The sequence below is a fragment of the Lontra canadensis genome, unplaced genomic scaffold (assembly GCF_010015895.1).
Source record: "Lontra canadensis isolate GAN:19392208 unplaced genomic scaffold, GSC_riverotter_1.0 scaffold20, whole genome shotgun sequence".
In the NCBI taxonomy this organism is placed as follows: Eukaryota; Metazoa; Chordata; class Mammalia; order Carnivora; family Mustelidae; genus Lontra; species Lontra canadensis.
The window spans coordinates 22482456-22499715 of NW_022631014.1; positions in this window are offsets into that span (position 1 = coordinate 22482456).

A 17260-nucleotide genomic window follows, 5' to 3' on the forward strand; every position below is an offset into this window, starting at 1 on the left:
ACTTCCACCCTCCAGTTTTGCATGAGTGCATTTAATTGGAAGAACCTAATCTATTCACAGAACACTGGCTGCAAAGGAGTCTTGGGAATATAGTGTATTAGCTTTCCAACCTCTACATCTGGAAAGAAAATAGCATGGCAGTTGAGAGAACCAGTTCACCGTACCTACCACAGTCCACCCCTTCAGCACTCCTCACACAAATACACCCTTCTTCATAGCTGAATCTCTCAAACACCAACAGCAACAATGGTGAACATAAGCAACATTTCTCATGCAAACAGCAGAAGCATTTCCCCTCTCCCCCAGAGAAGATCCAAAGTCCTGTCAGTCACTGAGTGTTTTTCATTCATCCTTCTAATTCCATCATTCCCACAATGGTATCACATAATCCGAGGATTAAATTGTGCAGTTAGCCACCAAAAAGACATCTTTAAAAAAAGAAAAAGAAGAAAAGAAAGAAAGAAAGAAAGAAAGAAAAAAGAAAAAGGTCAAAAAGTAAATTAGGTGATACATAAAAAAATAAATACATAACAGAGTAAGAAAGTCAATATGAGAAGCTACTGTAATCCTTATTTCTGCAACTGGTCATAAGGCCAGAAATGGACTTCTAAGTTCTTTACTAGAAGACCTATTCCATGTTCCTTTAACAGTCAACCAGTACAAGTTGCTTTATCTGGCATGATTGCTCTACTGACTGTATATATACAAGAAATATGTATATATACATACATACACATACATACAAGAAATATCTATGTATAGGTATGGATATATAATACACATGCATACATACACATTTACAAGTATATGTTTGTTTCCCTTTCTTTATTATGTATACATTTTAATGTATTGATTAATCTCTGGACCAAAGTACTACAAGGGCCCAAAGGATGCCCTAGTTTATGGACCCACTCTGCCCTACCCCATCATGTAACAGCAATGCTATTTCAGCTGGATAAACTGGATCAATCACCCAGCCAACCTATCTGCCCAATCATCGAAAGGTTAAGGGAAGGGAAATGCAAACTCAGGCTAGCGGTTGAGGGCACTTTGGAAATAGGTCCTCTGTCTCAAAATAGTTCTTGTATAGCCCTCATGATACCTGAAATTCATCCATTAGGAAACAGCTTCTTTTTCAAAGATCCTCTTTGTTCATAAGATTTCCAATAGAAGCAGCTTCTAAAAAGGAGCTGTTTTGTTGCACAGTAATCCTTTGCCCAAAAAATTAAAACAGCCAAATGGACAGGTCAAAAACTCAGGAATGGCTTTACACTGATCAACAGAAGAGTAGAGAGTGCAGCTGTGTTTCCCTTGGGGCAGAGGCCCATGGGTGGAATAATAGATGTCAAGAGTATGTGAGGACAGAAGAGAAATCCTCCCTTTATTTCCCTGGAGACAGCAGCTCAGAAGCCTGGAATTAAAGGTGACAAGCCCAGGTGTCAGATGGCAGATTAGCTTTGTTTGAGGGATCCAGCAGGACTAAAGGATTTACACAGAGTGACGGTCTGCGGGCAGTGGCTGAGACCAAATGCCATCTAGAGCTCTAGCTATCTTAAAGGTAGACTCCAGAGAGAAACTTGCAGTGGGAAGCCTGAACATCAGTAATGACCACAATCGTGGATTACAGACAGCTGGATGCTCAGCAGCCCCCTCATGTTTGGAAATCCAGAATTTGATCAAAAACTCCAAATTCCACTGACCTAAGACACTTCTCAAACTAGTACTGTTAACCTTGGAAGTTTGTTTCCTAATTAATATTTTCTTTGGAAGATGCAGTTATCTCTTAGTGTGGGAAAGGGAACAGTCCTGTCCAAGTGACCCATAATTATGGATAGAGAACTGGCACCAACAGCTTAACTTTATCCCTTGGTCCCTTGCCCGAAGTTCTACTGCCAAGGGAAACAGAGTGTTCTGTTGGTGATAAAGGGGACCTCACAACTCCTGCAGCACCTCCCTAGTTGTTAACCTGGCTGGCCCAGGTTCTACTCAACTCTCTGCCTGACATCAGCTCTGTGACTTTAGATTAGCACCTTACTTCCTTGCATTATAACATATAAATCACAGAGCAAGGGATACTTGATTCCAGACAAAGGCCCAGCTACTTCCACTTTTCCATAATACTGTTTTACTGAAGTGTCCGTACACCCACTCCCTATGCTCCTCCTCCTCAAAGTATACTCAACTCTTCTCTGTTCCAAAAATGCACATCTGACCCTTTAAGAAACCTAAACAGGAGAAGACCCATACCAAATCTGCTTTTCTTCTTACCTTTGGCAAAGCTAATATAAGAAAGAGTCCATGGCAGCAAATTAGGCCATTACTTAATGGTCTGGAATTTCAATTAAGAGAAGGATCTTTATGAGGCTGCCTGACAGTGGGGAGGAGTGTCTGACCTAATCTTGGATCCCAGAAAGGCCACCTTCAAAGAGAAAGCAATTGCCCATCAGATTTGCCGTAGGTGAAAGGAAGTCATAAACTACAGGGAGACTAGGCTCGTTAAAATGGTAATGCTCCTGTCTCCACCATGAAAGCACTCCCTGGACACCTCCAGAAATGAAATTTGGACCAATCAGAGAACCAAGCATTTCCTCCCCTCATCCAATTTAATTATTGTTACTTTATGTATTGCTGCACAACGAGGCCCATTAAATGTGGACTCATCCCTCCTGAGTGTTTGCCATACTTGCCAGATACCTGCAGGAAAACAAATGACCTACAATCTCAACTACAGATTATCAAATAGGGATGTTGGGGAATAATCAACAGATCTCATTCTCACTGACACCATCTTATAATTCATTTGAAATTCCCTGAAGCATTAGCCACCTTAAGAAAACCATACAATGTGTACTTGGGGGATGGAGAGAATACAATATGTAGTCAGGGGTGGTATAGAGGACATGAAGTCAGGACTAAGAACAGAGCAGAGAATCAGGCAATAAGCCTAAAATAAGGAACTTGTAACATCTAAACTCATCATATTCCCTCCACACACACACACACACACACACACACAATTACCCATCATCTAATCCAAAGCCAGAATTGTGGTTGTTATCCTTGACTTCTTCAAACCTCTCACTCATTCATTCACTCAGCAAGTATTTACTGATTCTTTGTGATATGCCAGGCACTGTGCTGAGCGCTAAGGGTACAGCAGCAAACCCTCTCTTGCCTGTTCTGTGCACAGATCTCATTGATATCTATCTCAGACTGGATTCTCTAGACTCAGATTCTTAGGTAAGGAATTGCAAACAGAAACTGTCTTAGTGAAAACTCTCAGGAGATACAGCTGCAAGAAGGGAGAATGACAGGCCTGGGCAGAAAGACAAGTTGCAACTGAGGCCTTAGCTGGTCCTACACAGGGCTCTAGAGCTCAGATAGCCCTTCAATGTTGTCCCAATTTGAGATCTTTGCATTCCCAAATCAGCCAATCGCTGACCATAAGTGGATCCTTAGAAAGGGGTATAATCTTGGGCAAGGCAGTTCCCTGTCACCAAGGGTAATTCCCAGAAGGTGCAGCTGGGAGCCATGCACAGCAGATATGTCCAGCAGCTGCACTGGCCTACAGAGGTGATCTGGTATAGCACCACAGTACCTTCTGCAATACCTCCCACCACTCCCCCAACCAACCTGAGCATGGTCACTGTTGGTTTTTAGAATGTCTTGTCTCAGAGTCTTTTCACTCTTCTCCATCTTTATATTGGTCCCCTCCTCTAGTGACCTTCTAGTTTGCCAACTGAAGTACACTAAATACCTAAATCATCTTTGGGATAACAGATGAGCCCCCAGTAGGAGACTCTGGATGTCTTCAAACACATTAAGGTAAGACTTAAAAATCTCAAGAAGATGATTTTTCCTATTCTCATTTCAATGATATTTACAGTTTTTCATAATTATATTCTGGATCATCTGGATTTCCATTTTAAAACCGAGTACTATCCTGAAATTTTAGTGCCCTCATTTGCATTTGCTAACAATTACATTGGCTCCAGGTAATTTCCCCAGACTAATGAGGGGAAGTCCAGAGACAAACCCTGGATAAATGATGCCTTGGGCCAAATGCAGGTTGAAGTACTTCACATCACTGCCCAAATTAAGGTTTCATCATGTTTAAATAGAGAAAAGTGTTCACTGAGTCATTTCTGACACACAGTATAAGTAGGTCAAACTCAAAACACTCTACCTGATACCAGTGCCATTGTCACATTGAGAGCAGCAATTTTGCTTCCCCAAAACAACTTGATCTGACACACTGAATTAATTTTTTATTTGATCTCTCTGGTTTGCAGTTTTATTTGAATACAATTTAAAAATTTGCTTTGGTCTCATAGTTACATAAAAGCTATAAATATAATGAGCCTAAGCCTGGTTTTATAGCTATATATATTTAGGTAAAATTACAATAAAATCATTTAAGTCAACACGGGGAGATTTTGAGAATTTTTTACCAAAAGATAAAGTTGGAGCATACCATAAATTACTCAAGTACAAAACATAGATCTAAACTCCTTCACTTGGCCTCTGTCAGGCCTCATGGTCAGGTCCCAGCTTCTCTATTCAATCTCCCCTTCCTCACACTGCTTCCAGCTGACAGAAGGGTAAGAACATTGCTCTGTAATATCTGAACTGATTTTTGCCATTTCTGCCTTCCAGGGGAAAGGGATCTGCATTACCGAAGGAGCTAGACCTTTGCTCTATACCATTTCATTTAACAAAATCTAAGGCTGGAAAGACAATGGAGAGATCAAAAATTCAAAACCCCTCCAATGTTTTCCTGAGTTTCTACAACCCAGAGCATATGGCCCATTTGGTTGAGCTCAGCTAAGCTGTGTTTCTTTAGTGGGTCTCTTCCCCAAGGGGAGGGTTGATACTACAGTAACTCTAGGATAGGCAAAATTAGACCCAGTAATAATCTGGAGGTTGAGATTTTAAAATGTCCAAGGAGGGCAGCCAACAAGGCCAATGCAAGGTGTGTAGATGGAACAGACATCCTTAATACCCAAGGTCCTCTCAATGTTGCAGGCACAATGGGAAGAAAAAAAAATTAACGAGTACATAGGACAACAAGGAAGCTTGTTTCTGCTCAGATTCAGTGTGAAAAAGTCTCCTGTTAGGTATCAAAACTGCAGAGCTTGTGTTTTTCACAATCTGAGGAGCCCCATTTTTCACTGCCTACCTTAGCTATTTTGAGTTCCACATATAGGTGATATCATAGGTGTTTGTCTTTGTCTCACTTATTTCACAATGTCCTCGAGTTCATCCCTGTTGCAAATGGCAGGATTTCCATCTTTCTCATAGCTAAATAGTATTCCATGGTGTATCTACAGACCACATCTTCTTTATCTATTCTTCTGTTGAAGAGCACTTATGTGTTTCCATATCTTGGCTATGGTGATAATGCCGTAATGAACATGAAAGCACAGATATCTCTTTGAGATCCTGTTTTCATTTCCTTTAGATATATACCCAAAAATGGGATTTCTAGATCATATGGTAATTCTACTTTTAATTTATTTGGAACCTCCATATTGTTTTCCATAGTGACTACAAGGCTTCCCTTTTCTCCACATCCATGCCAGCATTTGTTATCTCTTATCTTTTTGGCAATAGCCTCATAATGGGCTATTTCACCATGGTTTAAGTTTGTATTTCCCTGATGATCAGTGATGTTGAGTATCTTCTCATGTACCTGGTGACCTACATTTTTTTTGTAAAAATGTCTATTCAGTTTCTCTGCCCATTTTATAATTGTGCTTCTTCTCTATGTTTTCCTATTGAATTGTTTGAATTTCTTCTATATTTTGGATATTAACTCACCAGAAGATACATGATTTACAAATATTTTCTCCTATTCTGTAGGTTGTCTTTTCATTTTGTTGATTAGATTTTTTTTGTTGTGCAGTGAGGGGGGGGGTTGTTTTGTTTTTTGTTTTGTTTTTTAGTTTGATGCAGCCCACTTTTTTTTTTTTTTAAAGATTTAGCCATTTAGGGACACCTGGGTGGCTCAGTTGGTTAAGCCGCTGCCTTCAGCTCAGGTCATGATCCCAGGATCCTGGGATCGAGTCCCATGTGGGGCTCCTTGCTCAGCAGGGAGCCTGCTTCTCTCTCTGCCTCTGCCTGCTTGTGCTTTCTCTCTCTCTCTCTCTCTCTGGCAAATAAATAAATACATAAAATCTTTAAAAAAAAAAAAAGATTTAGCCATTTATTCCAGAAAGAGAGAGTGAAGGGGGGAGGAGGATGGTTGGCCAGAGGGAGAGAGAATCCCAAGCAGAGTCTGTACTGAGTACAGACCCTGACAAAGGGCTCAATCTCACAACCCCGAGATCATGACCTGAGCCAAAGCCAAGAGTTGAATACTCAACCAACTGTGTCATCCAGGCACCCCTGATGCAGTCCCACTTATATATTTTTGTTTTTGTTACTTGTGCATTTGGTGTCAGAGCCAAACAATCATTGACAAGGCCAATATCAAGGACATTTTTCCCCTATGTTTTCTTCTAAGAGTTTCATGGTTTCAGGTCTTATGTTTAAGTCTTTAATCCATTTCAAGTTAATTTTGGTGAGAATAGTTAGAGGGGTTCCAATTTCATTCCTTGGCATATGATTATACAATTTTCTCAACAACATTTATTGAGAGGACTATCCTTCCTCCATTGTGTATTCTTGGCTCCCTTATCAAATATTAATTGACCATGAATGCATGGATTTATTTCTAGTATTTCAATTCTGTTCCATTGGTCTATGTTTCTATTTTCATGCCAGCTATATTTACTATATTGTTTTGGTTACTATAGCTTCATAGTATAGTTTGAAATCAGGAACAGTAATCCTCCAGCTTTGTTCTTTTTTTCTCAGGATTGCTTTGGCTATTTTGGCATCTTTTGACTTTCATATGAAATTTTCAGATTGTTTTTTCTATTTTTGTGAAAAACACCATTGGAATTTTGATAGCTATTGGTTACATTGACCCTGTATATGACTTAGGATAGTGTAGACATTCAGCAATATTAATTCTTCCAATACCTGGACACAGGATATATTTCCACTTATATGTGTCCTGTTCAATTTCTTTCATCAGTGTCTTATACTTGTCAGTGTACGAGACTTTTACCTCTTCGATTAAATTTATTTCCTAGGTATTTGTTTTTGATGTTTAGTGTGAGCATGAATGGGATTGTTTTCATTATTTTATTTTGGATGTTTTGTTGTCAGTGTATAGAAATGCAACTTATTTCTTATGTTGATTTTATAGCCTGCAACTTTACTAAATTTATTGACTAGTCCTAGCAGTTTTTTGGTGAAGTCAGACAATTTTACTTCTTCCTTTCTGATATAGATGCCTTTTTTCTTTTTCTTTCCTGATTACTCTGGCTAGAACTTCCAGTGTTATGTTGAATAGGAGTGGTGAGAGTGGGCACCTTTGTCTGATCTTAGAGAAAAAGTTCTCAAGTTTTCACCATTGAGAATGATGTTAGCTGTGGAATAATCATGTCTGACCTTTATTATGTTGATGTCTGTTCCTTCCATCCCCAATTTGGTGAGTTTTTATCATGAAAGTATGTTGTATTTTGCCACTGCATTTATTGAAATGATCATGTGATTTTTATCTTTCATCCTACTAATGTGGCATAGCACATTTATTGATTTGTATATGCTGAATCCTAGGGATAAATTCCACTTGATCGTGGTGTATTACCCTTTTAATGTTCTGTTGATTTTGATTTGCTAATTTTTCTTGAGAATTTTTGTAACTATATTCATTGGGGATTTGCTATAATTATCTTCTCTTTTTCTTTCTTTGTCTGGTTGGGTATCAGAATTATGCTAACCTTATAAAATGAGTTTGGGAATGTTCTGCCCTCTTCAATTTTTTGGAAGAGTTAGGAAGAATTGGCATTAGTTCTTTAAATGTTTGGTAGAATTCACTAGTGAAACTATCTTCTTGGGAAATTTTTTATTAAAAATTCAGGCTCCCTGCTTGGTGAGGAGACTGCTTCTTCCTCTGCTCGCTTGCTCTCTCTCTCTCTCTCCCTCTCTCTGTCTCTCATGAATAAATAAATAATCTTTAAAAAGAACTGTGACTTTTAGGAAGGCTTGTCCCTATTTTAAAAAATTACAAATTAAAAAACAAAAAAAATCAATTTCTGGGGCATCTGGGTGGCTCAGTTGGTTAAGTGGCTGCCTTTGGTTCATGTCATGATCCCAGGGCCCTGGGATGGAGCTCCACATTGGGCTCCCTGCTCAGTGGGGAGCCTTCTTCTCCTCTCCCTCCGCCTGCCTCTCTCTCTACTTGTGCTTTCTCTGTGTCAAACAAATAAATAAAACTTTTTTAAAAAATAAAATGATAAAAATTCAATATCCTTATCAAATATTGATATGTTTAAACATTCTAAGTCTTCATGATTCAGTCATGGTACGTTGTATGTTTCTAGAAACATATCCATTTTTTCTAGGTTGTCCAGTTTGGTGATATATAATTGTTCATAGCATCTCTTAAGATCCTCTGTATTTCTGTGATATCAGTTGTAATGGCTACTTTTTCATTTATAATTTTCTTTAATTTATTTGGGTTCTCTTTCCTTTTTTCTTGGTTACTCTAGCTAAAGGTTTGTCAATTATGTTTATCTTTTCAAAGAACTATAAGTTTTGTTGTTCTTTTCTATTGTTTTCTTATTCTCTATTTCATTGATTTCTGCTTTAATCTTTATTATTTCCTTCATCTGATAACTTAAGGTTTTGTTCTTCTTTTTCTAGTTTCTTGAATTATAAAGTTAAGTCATTTACTTGAGATCTTTCTTTTTTGAAGTTTATTGCTATAAACTTCCTACTTAGAATTACCTATTAATTATTTTAGTGTCCCTTTTCTCTACCAAAATTATCTCTGCTTGGATGATAAATTATGTAGTCATCTTAATGACAAGGAATGAAGAAGTATATTATATATCAAAAGAACATTTCACAAGGGAAACTTAATCCCAAAATAGCATGTAGCTAACAACATAGCATCAACATATACAAATAAAACAATTAGAAGGACAATTGGATAAGTGTAGTCAGATGGAAGACTCAAATGCCTCTCTTGGTATTTTATAGATTAAGCAAACTGAAAATTAACAAAGGTAAATGAGTTTTAAACTAAACAATCAACAAACTTAATATAACATACATATATAAAACTTTATATCCAATAATTATAGGATAGACATGTATTTGAAACACACATGAAACATTTATAAAAATTGATAACAACTAAGTCATAAAGCAAATCTTAAAAGTACCAGTCACTATGTTACAATTTTTTTTAATTTTATTTTTTTATAAACATATAATTTATTATTAGCCCCAGGGGTATAGGTCTGTGAATGTTACCAATGGTTTTTAACAACAGCATAATAAAATTAGAAAATAGAAACCAAAGATGGAAAAAAAAAAAGCTTTTAGAAATCTGAAAAAAAATGTTAATAAATATACTAGTGATACATGTGATACAAGAACTCATAATGGAAATTATAAAATATTTAGAAATGAACAATGAAAATATTACATATTCAAATTAATATTTTATAACTAAAGCAACAAGTAGAGATAAATTCATAGCCATGAATGTACCTTTTCAAAAGACAGGTGCCATCACTGACATCTGAGTTAAACTTATATATGGTTCCATTACTTATTACAGAGTCCTTCCACATTTCATTCAGATTTCCTGTTTGCTATGTGCCTCTCCCACTAAAGAACTTGAGATTCAAAATTTTTCTTTTTTTATTTGTTTTCCAATACATAATAGTTACTAACACATAGTTGGCACTCAATTTATATTGTTAATTGAATAATAATATTCAAAGGAAAAATACTCAAAGACAACAAACTCTAACAAATAATTTATGATAATAAGTGTATCATCAATATGCAGGAAATCCTCAATAGAAGCAATATCATTCCATTAATCTAACCAGACCCAGTTTGCAAGCAGAAGGCAACTTTCTTCTTTCCCCCATTCTTCCTTTAAAGACACTTAATGCTGAGTCGTTCCTCTACAATGGGGTGGAAAGGATGCCAAATGGCTGACTGATATTCAAAAACAACTCTTTCTCACTTAGAGTCTTGAGGTTCTTTTATGGATTTCAAGGAAATTTCCCCCATGTGGATACTTGACTGTACTTCCCTTAGTGTAGACAATGACCCTTCTGCTCCCAGTTGCTTGCAATGCCTTCCTTCTCCCCTGGGCACCACACAGTCTACCCACACCTTACCAATGGTTCCATAACCCATGCATCCTCTTGAGTGAATTACAAAACTTCATCCCAAGTCAAGGCACCTTTGATCACCATTGACATTGGTGGAAAGGTCACTCGTTCCCAATACCACCATCTTTCTTCACTCCAATGTCAGGTAGTCTGGGCCATTGACCTCTCTTCTGGGGACCTTTGAGGCATGAGTCAGCCACCAGTCTGCTAGGGTTCCTAAACTGCAGAGAACACATATCAAAGCTCCAAGGGGTTTCCTTAAGTAACCTGTCATTAGACATAACCATCCTCTCTCTTTCCCCCATGGGTATGTAGTAAGAAAATATCAGAGCATACCATCCTCTTTCTTCAAAGATATTCTCTCACTCAGTTTTCAAACTCAACCATGTTTTATTCTTAAACTGAAGGCTGATGAAGAAGAACAACACTGGTTCCCAATTACCTCTTTGCAACCCTGCATAGGTGGTCTAGCACCTCATTTTAGAAAGTAAGTGTAACACCTATTACTTGTGATTAGATTTTTGCAGGCTCTACTGAAACCAAGATAGAAAGAGTCCTATTTTAACACCCTGTTAACAGAAGTGTAAATTCTACAAAACCTGTGTATAAACTGAGTAACAGAAGGCTGTCCTCTATAATTAAATAGTAGATTATTTCAGAAGGCTTAAGATTCCTTTCTCTAACTCAAGATGAGAATTCTGTTTCTATGAGGACATGAGACTCTGCCATGAACAGTCACCATAAGGACTCCATCAGATCATCTGGAAAGAAAAAAATTATACTAAAATGATGGTTGTGTGATAGAAGGAAAGGGAATCATTTGAGCAGAAGGTAATTTCCTGCTAGGCTGAGAAAGAGGCGACAAGTATGGCATCTAAGCAACAAGAGTTCAACATACACATGGCACTTCTACACACAAAGTGCCTTCTAATGATGCACAAAACAGAGTAGAAGGGGATTTATGGCTGAATATGGGATGACAGAAAGCAAAATAGACTTGAAGAAGTATGAGCACAACAGCCCTAATGAAGTTAGTTTGAACAACAGATGTTCCTCTACACAATAAATAAAATAAAGAAATTTAACTTTATGTGATCTCTAGCACACAACTACACCCATTAGGATAAACAAGACCCTTGACTTTCCTGAAATATTCATCTGAGCTGCAAACATGTTCATTAATGTAAACTTTTCACAGCTCCTAGGGAACATTCAAGTTTGGGATTTGGGGGTAAGATAAATTTCTATGTGGTCGGGGTCAAAATTTCAGAGTTTTGCAACAGGATCAAAGGACATTTAACTTTATTTGTCCTATTTATAATTGCTGTTTTGGTCTGTTAATTTTATAAGGAGCAATTCACTTTCAGTAGAAGATACTGTTGTTCCCCTATTTCTTTGTGCTTCTAAGAAGATATAAGAGTCTTACTGAGTTTGAATGTGAGCCCTTTATCAAAGAATAAAATAAGCTAGAAGGGAACTGAAAGTTGCAGCCTAATTCCCATCATTCTGTAATCACACCATCATTTTATAAGTCACAGGGCATGTGATAGAATGTTTACTTACAAAGTATTCTCTGAAAAGAGGGACATGCTTCAAAGACTCCATCTCCACATGTGTTTCCATGATGACAACAATAGAAGGGAAGATGGAGGGTCATACACTGGCTCTGAGAATGTGTGCCTGGAAGTGGCACATGTGCCCTCACCCTCACTGACCAAAACAAGTCACATATCTATGCCAACCTCCAAGGGGTGGAGAAGTCCCATTTTACCATGTGCCCTTCCTTATGGGTCCTCTACAATGAAGGGAATGTGGAGTTTCCCTTATTACTCTCATGTGTAGCAGTAAATCCTGCTGGCAGAAGCACTCAGTCTTTTTCAGCCTTGGTCCAAAAGGGTCTCCTTATCTGAAGTTCTCCATTCAGTCTCTTAAGCCTAATTCTTGAGGACCAGTCTGCCTTAAGACAAGAAAGGTTTTGTAAACTCCCTCCCACCCAACGCATTACTAGAGCTGTCCCACTGTACAGAAGAGATGGTATAATTCCAAGGCATCCCCAGGTGAGGCTCCAGTCATCCAAAGCAATCCCATTAGCAGCAACACCCATAGCAGCTGGAGATGAGCAAATCAAACCAGCAAAATGGAACCCAAGGCATTTAGAGAGGACACCATCATTGTTTGTTGTGTCTTAAAAATAAGACTACACACAGAGAGACCATAACATTATCCTTCACCTCCAGAGGTATACCAGGATGAGCAGGTGATCTAGCTGTGGCTGTGTGTGCAACAGCTTCACTCTCCATTAAGACAAGCTCAATAAGTATGTTCATTATTAAGAGAGTCACTAATTTGAAATCACTGTGTCAAATTAATTCTCCTCTCTGCTCTTCTTCATGCCCAGATAACACACCTGGATAAGGTCATTCTGACCCTGATATTCCATCCTAATTGTTAAGATGACAGCAGAAGGCTTTAGATGGAAGATTCAGTGAAAAGTGGGATGAATTTTGCCTTTGGGCAGCCACAAAGGATTAGTTTCCATCACAGGGCTGTGCTAAGGGATGATATTTTGAGAAAATGCCTTGAATTGATACTTCAAATGGCTTCTTTCGAAGGGATGATTTATACATCACAAGACAAAGAGGATTTATATTAAAGAAAATGGATTCCTTTTCTGAACTGTTTTGAGGAAGATGGATAGCTTCCTGTAAACTGCAGTTTGGTATCTGTGAGCTGAGGGTTTCCAGAAAATTTCTAAAGTAATGCTGCCTCTGGGACCCACTACATTGTCCTTGCTACCGCCCACACTCTGTTTGTGTGCGTGTGTGTGTAAATGTGTGTGGGTGTAAAAGAGGCCATAGAAACAGTTACCTGATCAGACTCTTCTCTACTAGGCAATCCTCCAGAGAAAAATTCCTATTAACCAAACCACATATGCATAGAAGTTGATGCAATAATAATGAAAAAAAGTCCGACTTATTAAATAGTAGTAGTTTTGTTGTTGTTGTTGTTGTTGTTGTTGTTGTTACATATTTGCCCAAAAAATTCTTTCTGCAAAAGTACTGCTCTCATCTACTAAAAATCTCACTATAAGAGTCATTCTGCATATTTTAACTAGCTTTGATGGATTCCCACATAATTTTTATACCAGGTTTCATGTACATGTAATGGAGAAGCATCCAGAAGAGTCTAAGATTTGTCAAAATGTGAGTAAAGTAAAGGCTCATCATTTCTTATAGGATCTCAGATCTCTGATTACTGGGGTGGCTGAAGGTGTCAGAGAAAAGATAAATGAGATCATAGAGTCAGTGATAAAATTTCCCTGAGAAATTAGAACAAATTCTACTGAGCAATCTAGAAAAGCATCTGAGGGGTCCTGGGAGCCATAGCACTAGCCTTCAGACACCAAGAAGTGCAACTCCCTTTCACTGAGGAATGAACCACTGAGTCATCTGTCTCATTTAAGCCTTATAGCAACTCTCATCCAGTGTGTCCTCGTAAGCCAGGTCAGGAAAGGGGAAAAGTGCTCTGATTTATGGTGTTTGCTGACTTCTGTGTTGTCAACACTCTCACTGTGGCCAATTAGAAGTAACCAGTGTGATGTCATCAAACAGTGAGAAGAGATGCAATCACATACTAAGACAAGCTGGTTTGAAATGAGCACAGTAAGAGGCATAAGAAGATGGAAGGTTGGACTGACAATCTTCTAGCATATGAAAACATCTGTTTCTGCCTTTACATCTTCCACCTACTCATATATGATCACCAAAAAGAAACATTTTCAATCACTTGCCCTGAGTACAGAAAAGTTGTATTATTAAAGGTGTGAGGATTTTTTTAATACACTAGCCCATCTTTGCCCCACAAAGGAAAAAGTTCCTTGAGACCTGGGGTTAATGTGGTGTTCAGTTCTGTGAAACTCAATGCTTAGTGCCATGCTTTGCCCATGGTGGTCACCCATCAATGGTTCCTGGGGGAATGGTTTAGTGATGCTTTATTCTGAATGCCTGCCTAACAAAAGCTGTTATCCAGCCTAAATCCAGACTTCCCAGAGCAGATGACTTTTTTTCCAAAGTTATATAAAAAGATAGAGACCTTGAAATTTGGAAGGGACAATAAAACATTAAACTCTACTGAACATAGCCTTCTATCCAGGAAGTAATCTTCTATAGTCCCACTAATAAGGGATTACCCAGTCTCTAAGGGAATATATCCACTGACAAGTAACTCACTAGCTAAAATCTCTGCAACTCACTAGTCATAGCTACCCAACTGTACCTCAATGCTATGTATTACAATGTGCTAAGCTCAAACAATGAAGGTGCAATCACCACTGACACCTACTAGAACAAATATCTCTCAATATGTTTTTGTAGGCTCATCCTTCCATCATTCCAAACAACATTCCTGCCATTCATACTGAGAGGTGAGCATTTATGCTGATAGGGATTGAGGGGAGTGGAGAATTAACTAAAAAAAAAAAAATGGTGAAATGTGCTAGGTAAAATTGTGTTCCCTGCGACATAAAAATCAATTGTGTTTCTATATACTAACAATGAAAAATCAAAGAAGAAAATTAATAAAACCGTTTCATTTATATAGTATCAAAAAGAATGATACTTAGGAATAAATTTAATAAAGAAGCCAAAGACTTGTACACTGGAAAACACAAAACATTCCTGAAAGAAATTAAAGAAGACATAAATAAGTGAAAAAAATCCCATCTTTATGATATAGAAGATTGACTATCATTAAGATGTCAGTACTACCCAGAGCAATCTACAGATTTAATGCAACCCCTATCAAATCCCAATGACATCTTTTTTTTAATCTCCTCTGTTGTCTTTTTTTTTTTTTAAGATTTATTTATTTATTTGACAGACAGAGATCACAAGAAGGCAGAGAGAGAGCAGGCTCCCCGCTGAGCACAAAGCCTGGTGCAGGGCTCGATCCCAGGACCCTGAGATCATGACCTGAGCCAAAGGCAGAGGCTTAACCCACTGAGCCACCCAGGCACCCCGCCAATGACATCTTTTGCAAAAACAGAGAACTCCTTCCAAAATCCATATGGAAACTCAAGGGAACCTGAATAGCTAAAACAATCTTGCAAAACAAAACAAGAGTATCAAAATAAATAAGCCCTACAGATATGTTGTACACATTGTACCTATAGTCAAAGACAATATATTGTACATTGAAAAATTTGTTAAAAGGTCTCATGTTCAATGTTCTTTCCACAATAAATAAGGAGGAGGAGGGAGAAAACAACAACAGAATTGGAGGTCTCATACTTTCTAATTACAAAATTTACTACAAAGCTCTAGTACTTCAAACAGTATGATCCAACATAAAAATAGACAGGGACCAATGCAATAGAATAGAGATCCCAGAAATAAACCCTTACACATATGTTCAAATGACTTTTCCCAAAAGTGACAAGATCATTCAATGGGGAAAGGGAGGGCAGTCTTTTCATTCAGTCAGGAACACAGGAACACAGAATTAGGGGCACCTGAGTAGCTCAGTCAGTTAAGCACCCAGCTCTTGATTTCAGTTCAGGTTATGATCTCAGGGTCCTGAGTTCCAGCCCCATTTTGGGCGCCCCATGTTAGGTTCCACACTCAGCATGGAGTCTACTTGAGATTCCCTCTCCCTCTCCCCCTTTCCCTCCCCTACCCCACCACTCACACATGCACTCCCTTTCTCCCTCTCTCTCTCTCTCTCTCTCTCTCAAATAAATAAATAAACAGAACCTATTTTAATAAGAGTTAAAGGGTGCCTGATAGACACAGTCAGTTAAGTGCCTAACTCTTGCTTTTGGCTCAGGTCATGATCTCAGGGTCATGAGATTAAACCCCACATGGACCTCTGTGCTCAGCATGAAATCTGCTTGAGATTCTCTCTCCCTCTGTCCCTCCCATTCGTACTCTTCCTTCCAAATAAATCTTTTTTTTTTATTTTAAAAGGAGGGAGGAGCAAGATGGCAGAGGAGTAGGAGACTGAAATAACATCAGGTCCCAGGAGTTCAGCTAGATAGTTATCAAAGTAATCTGAACAGCTAAGAACTCAACAGGAGAGAGAAGAGCAGAAGAGCAGCAATTCTAGGAACAGAAAATTAACCACTTTCCGGAAGGTAGGATGTGTGGAGAAGTGAATCTGAGGCAACATTTGGAAAGGTAGACCATGGGGGGAGGGGCCGGCTACAGGTGAGTGATAGAACAGCTGAGCACAAAATCAGAACTTTTAGAAGTCTGCTCCACTGAGGGACATCACTCCAGAGGTTAAGTGGGGGGTGGAGCCCTCATAGAGACAGTATAGTGTCAGGACCTGCAAGGTCACAAAAAGACCAGGGGTGTCTGAATGTGGCAGAGCTCCCAGGTATTGGAACAGGGAAGCCAGCTGCAGAGATATAGAGCCAAACAGTGAGCTCTGAGCTTGGGATTACCTTAAACTGTGATCTAAGAAACAGTTGGGCCACTGCTCTTCGGGCAGGGACCCAACAAGCAGCAGATCTAGGGAGACTCATCTTCCTCTTCTGGGAGGAGGGGTATGGGAGTACACTGCAGGAACTGGCTGTATATGGAGACTCCAAACAGGGCTGTGCATAAGAGATACAATCAGTCACAGGCTGAGTGAGCTCGGAGTGCAGCCAGAGACCAGTGAGATGGAAGGGATTGATCCTTCTTTTCTCTGAGGGAGCACCGAGGAGTGGGGCCCCAAGTTCTCAGCTCTTTCCAGACAGGATTGGGAGGCCGCCATCTTCATTTCCATCCTCCAAGGCTATACGCAAAGTGTTCAGGGAACAAAAGCTCCTGAGACCAAAACCAAGCAGATTGTTTAGCCTGGCTCCTGGAAAGGGTGGTACAATTCCACTTCAGGCAAAGACATTTCAGAATCACAGCAACAGGCCCCACCCCCAGAAGATCAGCAAGAACATCCAGCCAAGACCAAGTTCACCGATCACTAAGAAATGTGGTACTCCAGACCTAGGGGAAAGCAACACACAGAATTCA